Raw genomic sequence first — 7,410 nt, forward strand, 5'->3', positions numbered from 1 at the left:
TGATCCTTTGGGATTCTCATTCCTGAGAGCGGGAGGCGGGTCGGACGGCTTTGGGGGCTTCCTTCCACGTGTGACTTTGTGTGCCGCTTCGTTGGGCCTGGATACGATTCTGCATAATAAGCTTTCCTGGCTGTGTGACTCAGGAGTGTGGTTCCTAATGAAAGCCACGAACGGTAAAGGGAGTTCCAGGAATTTGCTGGTTACTCATTGGCGGTGGGTCAAGCAGGGAAAATACAGGCCCCTGCCCACTTCCTAGTCACCTCTCCCACGTGCATTGCAAAGGGGATGGTTACAAAGAACGGTCTGAGCGACCCCACATTGCCCCCTTGTAATGTGCTCCTTGGCAGGGGAATGCTCTGGGGATGATGTTTCGGGGAGCTCTGGCTTCATAGGGGCTGCTTCCCTCAGCGAAGAATGGGGCTCTAGGTAGTTGGGGGCTCGCCCAGGTTGCCTCCTCCTGGTTTCCTTGTGTCTTTTCAAGGCAGCCACTTTTAAACGTGGTGTTGGAGCTGTGCATCGCTGCAGCCTGGTACCCGGGAACCTGAGAGATGCAGCCACGTTGGTCCTGTGCTCCCAAATGAACCCTCTAGAAGTAGCTAGGAAGCAGAGTGGGCGGGAGCCTGAGCGCACTGTCATGCCACTGCTCAGGCTCCGTAAATGGCCAGCTTCGGCAGAAGCAAACGTTCAGGCCCTGGCAAGCTTTTGCAGAAAGTGCCTGGGCTATTCTGTCAAACACCTTCCCAAATTGGCCCTCCATTCTTTGCAAACATTCACCACCCCTTTCATTCATCTTACTCTTGTGTCATGGATTTTTTTCTTTTCTTAAGGTCATTTCTCTTCTCCCATCATTCAAAGGGTGCCTGAAACCACCTCTTCCTGGAAATCTCCCCCGACTAGAACAATGAAACCCTCTGCCCTCCTTCCACACTAACCACTCTCCAAGAACTTCCCCTTTGTTTCCGCAGAATGTAAATGCTGCAATTTATTTATTGTTGAATGTGTTTTAAACAGATTCTCAGGAAGGACCTAACAATAGAAGTCCCATGGTGTCTCACGGATGTGCAAATGACCGCAACACAGAGCAGCCAACTAGTGCTGCTGCTATACATGTGGCTCTGCAGGTGGTTGCCCAGAACCTGAATTTCCACATTTCCAGTGGTGCTGCTTATATGTGCAGCATTAGCCAGATGCTTCAGTAGTAGTTAGCAACAGGTATTTACTGAGAACCTACTACAAGCTAAGCATTGTTAGATATGGGGGATGTAGTGCCCACTGAAAGTTTATATATATATATATATATATATAATTTCAGAGAGAAAGAGATAAATACAAACATCAGTGAGAGAGAATCATCGATTGGCTGCCTCCTCCACGTCCCACACTGGGGATCGAGCCCATAACCTGACATGTGCCCTGACTAGGAATTGAACCGTGACCTCCTGGTTCATGGGAGGTCAACCACCAAGCAACTCCAGCCAGGCCCATTGAAAGTTTTTAAGACTATTTTGGTGGCCCATCAATTTGATGGCCCTAAATCCTAAAGGAACCATGCTCTCTGTCAGCATTCACACCCTTGTATAGCCCCCAGCTCCACCATTTTTAAAATTGAATTTATTGGGGTGACATTGGTTCACAAAACCATACAGGTTTCAAGTATACAACTTAACAAAACATCACCTGCAGTGTGCCGTGATTCATAGGTCGATGCTCAACCGCTGAGCCACACGGCCAGGCGTACCACATCTTTTTTGTCCACTTATCTACTGTTTCACGATTGTGGCTATTATAAATAACACTGCTAACATAGGGTGCAAATATTCTTTTGAATTAGTGTTTCAGATTTTTGGGGGATACATTCCCAGAAGTGGGTTCACTCTGTCAAAAGGGATTTTTTAATTTTTTTAGTTTTCCACAGTGGCTGCACCAGTATGTATTCCCAACAGTATGTGAGGGTTCCCTTTTCTCCACATCCTCACCAACACTTATTTGTTCATTTATTGATGGTAGTCATTCAGATAGGAGTGGGATGATATCTCATTGTGGTTTTAATCTGCATCTCTCAGATGATTAGTGACACTGAGCATTTTTTTCATGTCTATTGGCCATCCATATGTCCTCTTTGGAGATGTGCCTACTAACATCCTTTGCCCAGTTTTTAATTGGGTTGTCTTCTTAGTGTTGAGTTGTATAAGTTCTTTATATATTTTGGAAATTTAACTCCTTATCAGATGCATCATTAGCAAATATGTTCTCCCCTTCAGAGGGTTCCCTTTTCATTTTTTTAATGAGCTGGCCTGTGACTTGCTTTAATTAATAGAAGATAGAAGTGATGTGCTAGTTCCAAGCATAAGCCCAAAAAGATCTGCAAGTTTTCTGCTTTTGTGGTTTGGGCAGCCCTGAGCTACTATTTATGGAATGATCTGTTACACAAAAATTGATACCTAAACAAACAAACTATAATTCCTGAAAGCAGAAGAGTATATGATCTTCCAGTGGCTTCACAATACTTTGATAAACCAAATACTTAAAAATTTAATAATCAAGCAGAGTCACGGTACCAACAGACCTTTTGAAAAACCAGTTCATATCAAGTTTTTGGTTTAAAACAATAAGCAAGTGGTTATTTGCTCACAGTTCTGTGATCTGAGCTGGGCTCAGCTGGTGGTTAATCTGCTGGTCTTGCTGCTGGTTGGCAGGAGGCTGGGTTCAGCTGGGACTTGAGATGGCTAAGCTTCTCTCTCTTCCCTGTCGTCTCAGGGCCTCTCCCTTTTGAAGTGGCCTCTCTCCATGATTTCTCCAGGTTGAGCAGCTGGACTTCTTACTTGGTAGCTGTGGTATAATGGTGAGGACATCCAGCACACCAGGTCCCTTGAAACATATGCTGTGCAGATGTTTCTTTCCTGCAGCGACTGTGTCAAGAAGCAAGGATGGACTGGCTTATGGCACCTTTACTGTGTAGCATAGGGAGAAACTGGAGGCGGGGTTGGAATCACACGCCCTCACCCGATTGTGTTCAGTCTGCAAATCCTTGGGAAGGTGTCCGGGTGTGTACACTCTTGGCATGTTCCTGGCACGTAGGAAGTACTCAACACATGGTAATTACTAGTATTTTATTACTGTTACCTTCAGCAAATAAATTAATAAGACTGTATTCAAACATTTATAGGAAAACATTTTGTATAATTCTGGGGCTATAGTAAATTTTTTATATGCTTGTTTTAAAAAATATACTGCCTTAAACAATTCTATAATTCATGCAATTAATGGTCTTTCACCCAATGTTGCTGCAATGTTACAGTTGTTGGCTTTACTTAATCTCTTCCTTTGGGTTATCTTTTTTTTTTTTTTTAATATATTTTATTGATTTTCCACAGAGAGGAAGGGAGAGAGATAGAGAGTTAGAAACATCGATAAGAGAGAAACATCGATTAGCTGCCTCCCGCACATCTCCCACTGGGGATGTGCCCGCAACCCAGGTACATGCCCTTGACCGGAATCGAACCTGGGACCCTTCAGTCCGCAGACCAACGCTCTATCCACTGAGCCAAACCGGTTTCGGCCTTTGGGTAATCTTTTATCTTGAATAAGAGTAGAATAAATTGTGAACTAGAACAAATCTGAGATAGTGAGTTTGCTTTAGATATTTTTTTCAAATCACATTTATAGGGAGATATGAAATAAAAGTTTTTTCGGGGGAGAAACACACATGGTTTCTAAGAATTCTGAGGCTCTAATGCAGCGGTTCTCAACCTGTGGTCACCAACAATGAAAATACATCCTGCATATCAGATATTTACATTACGATTCGTAACAGTAGCAAAATTACAGTTATGAAAAGCAACAAAAATAATTTTATGGTTGGGGGTCACCACAACATGAGGAACTGTATTAAAGGGTCGCGGCATTAGGAAGGTTGAGAACCACTTCATGTGATATCTTATCTAGTGAAGGGAACACAGGCTTATCTGCACGTCACATATACTGTTCCCCGACCTCTCCATAGTGTAATACCTTCACAGGCAACATGGGGGTGAACTTGATCATGGTCCCTTTGTTGACACATCTCAGCTCTTCCTCCTGTTTTCTCTCTCTGACTTAGCTAACAGCAGGGAGAAGGGGAGATGGGCAGAGTACCCCCAGCAAAGTAAGTCCGGTGTTTTGGGGCGGGGGCAAGTCTGGGAGTGCTGGGAGTTAGGGGTGGGGTCACAGAGTCCATCACCCAGGCAGAGAGAGTGCAACACTTATTTATGTTTTTGAACTTTTGTCCCCTGTGAGTGTGAGACAAAGGAGGATTCATTTTAGTTAGGAGTATTTCTCATCTGTCAAATCTGAAAATCTCCTTTAAAAGAAGAATTGGGTTGGGGCTTATACCAAAGAGAAAATGCAAGTAAGTATTAAGATTTGCCAGTAAATTACAGGAATTTCTTAGTGTCCCATTAGTTTCCGAAACCAGGCAAAACAATTTCTTGCAAACAGCTAATTCCACAGAAGTCTGAAAACCCGTGAGTTTCACTCTCATCTTCCCTTTAGGTGCCTGGAACCTCAGCAACAGTATGGATTCCCCCTACCCCTCCCTCTCCAGTCCTGGGCCTTTCCCTCCGCCCCCTCTCACTGTCACACACTGGATTCCCAGCTGCCACTGATGTCTCTTGTGACCAATGGCCGATGCTGGTGGGCAGGGTCTATGCTTTGGTTCAAGAATATCCATACACCTTAGCACACTATTCCGAGTCATTGAGTATTTGTAGAACCAAAGGTGTGATGATAAAAAATGATTTCAAAATATTGTTTGGAATGTGCCTGGGAAGATCACAAGGCTCTGAAGCTGAGATACGTGGGACGACCTGGAACAGAGGTGCCCTACAAGTTGGCCACATGTCATTATTCTGTCACTGCCATCCCCTAATTTTTTTCTCCTTTTTTTTTTCTTTAGTCATCCCCTAATTTCTACACTCCCACAGGAGCAGAGCTGGGTAGATATGGCATACATAGAGATCAGCGAGAATTCATACCCACACTTACTTGAACCTTTGTCCCTGTCAAAAAAAAAAAAATCTAATAGGGAAGGAAATAAAGCCAGATGTGTGGGTCACAGCGTCCCCTCTTATTTTCCTACTTGGTCTTCTAGGGGTGGTGCCCAACTGTAAAACGGCTCGAAAGAAAAGGAGCTTCGGAAGTAGAGACCAAGGCATGAGGGGGCTCTTATCTGGGAAAGGGCCACTGCACCAGCTGGTGCTCCAAAGGGCAGAGGTGGGGGGGGTGCTGAGGGGCTGTTGGGGTGTCTCAGGCAGCTAGGACCCTGAAGCGGTCACCACTGGCTGCTTCGTGGAAGAACTAAACCTCCGAAGAGTTTGAAGGAACAACGAGAATGAAACGCTCAAGTCTCAGATACTAGGGACTAGTGAAGAGGGGCATGCTCCATCAAGGTGACATGAGAAATGGACAGAGAGCTCCAGTGCCATCATGGCGGAGGAAGTGGCCACAGAGCCACACACGTGGGCAACAAGGAAGGCCCTGAAATCCACTTGAGCCCAAGGGCATGGGAGCCATTCTCTGAATGGGGCTAGTAGAGGTGATGCTAGGTGGCCTGACCCTTCACAGGCATAGACATGAGCTGCAGCAAGGGACCCCGAGGAGCCAGGTCTCCCCTGGCTGCCCCAGGCCACCCAGAAGTCAAGGGAATGCAGCCAAAGGAAGGAGGGCCAGAGGCAGATGTATCTCTAGCATCACGGAATCACTCTGAGGGCGGTGAATGCCACCCTCTTCTCTGATCAGGCAGGGATCTGGGGACTAGGCTTTAAGCTCTAATAGCCAGAAAATGAGAATTCTAATTCAGACGGTTTTCCTAGTGATTTGCCCTCACTCCTTTAAACCCCGCCTCCACCCCCATCCTCTACAAAAGTTAGCCCATCTTCTAAGCTGAATTAATAATGAATATAGCCCAGCCAGCGTAGCTCAGTGGTTGAGTGTCAACCTATGAACCTGGAGGGTCACAGTTCAATTCCCGGTCAGCGCACATGCCTGGGTTGCAGGCTTCATCCCCAGTGCGAGGAGTGCAGGAGGCAGCCGATCAATGATTCTCTCTCATCATTAATGTTTCTATCTCTCTCTCCCTCTCCCTTCCTCTCTGAAATCAACAAAAATGTATTTTAAAAAATTAATCATGAATATGAATGCCACAAGTCATTTATGTCTGAGATTGTGACTTGGGGGAAGTGGTAAGTTAGAAATTTGCAATATAAAATCATTCATTCATTCAACTAATATTAGCAAAGGGCCCACAGCGTACAAGCAACGTAGAGATACAGCAATGAACACGAGAGGACTCTTCAACCCTGAAGCTTCAAATAAATAAAATACTGATTTCCCCAAGTCCTTTCATACAAAATCCCCACAAACCCTTCAGTGGTTTGCCAACCTTTCGGACCTCATGGACCACCAGTTGGCGACCGCTGCTTTAGAAATATTTTTTTTCCTTCATTTTTGTACACAGAGGCTTGATAATAGAATCTATTTGCAAAACAAATAGCTGGGGGGGGGGGGAGCAGGGAAAGCACTCCAAAGACACCCAAACTAAATGTCCCAGCTAAAAACAGGGACTACAAGTCTTATCTGAAATATACTGAGATAATGGAACTGAAACCCTGCGGCAGCCTCTGGCATATAATTTATGTCTTAATTCTCAATGACAGTGTCAAAGACAACTTATATTCACTTGCATTTGTGTTAGTTTTAAAACCATTAAAAAATCAAATTTATTTTTGTGCAAGTATTTTATGCACATCATTCAAAGAATCAAATGTATAAGGCTTATGTCAACCACAAAAAGTCAGTTCCTTTGCCTACTTCCCTTCCCTAGGTTCATTCACAAAGTTAACTACTTTCCACTCTCTTAGCTGTTTTTCCCCTAACCAGAGTAATATCCAAAGTGTGCTATCTCTTGATTCAGCTGTTTTAGAGATTAGGCACTGATGTTCCATTGTGATAAACGTTTCATTCCCAAACATTCCCATTTCATTGCTGATATTCAGGCGGTCACACATTATCAGAGAAAAATTAACTCCTGGGCTGGTCGGGGCAGAAGCTTCCTCAGTGCCCTCTCCAGGCCGACCTGCCTGCTCTAGTTCCTGTGCTGGCACACCCTGGCCTTCCCCAGGACCCAGCAGATAAGGGGGCCTCCAGAACTCCACCACACTGCTTGGACCACTACCGGTTCTGACTGTCCAGTGCCTGTGCTGTATTCATCAATTCCCAATCCTCTGACCTTCCCAATATAACTGTCCCAATTTCCTACTGAATTCATATTTGGGATTTTCATTATTATGTTTATACAAATATTGTTCACTGTGGAGTCAATCTGTAACTATGATTACATTTTTCTTGTACAGCTTTCTGCTTTTACTGTAATGA

This window comes from Myotis daubentonii, chromosome 18 (assembly GCF_963259705.1).
Source record: "Myotis daubentonii chromosome 18, mMyoDau2.1, whole genome shotgun sequence".
In the NCBI taxonomy this organism is placed as follows: Eukaryota; Metazoa; Chordata; class Mammalia; order Chiroptera; family Vespertilionidae; genus Myotis; species Myotis daubentonii.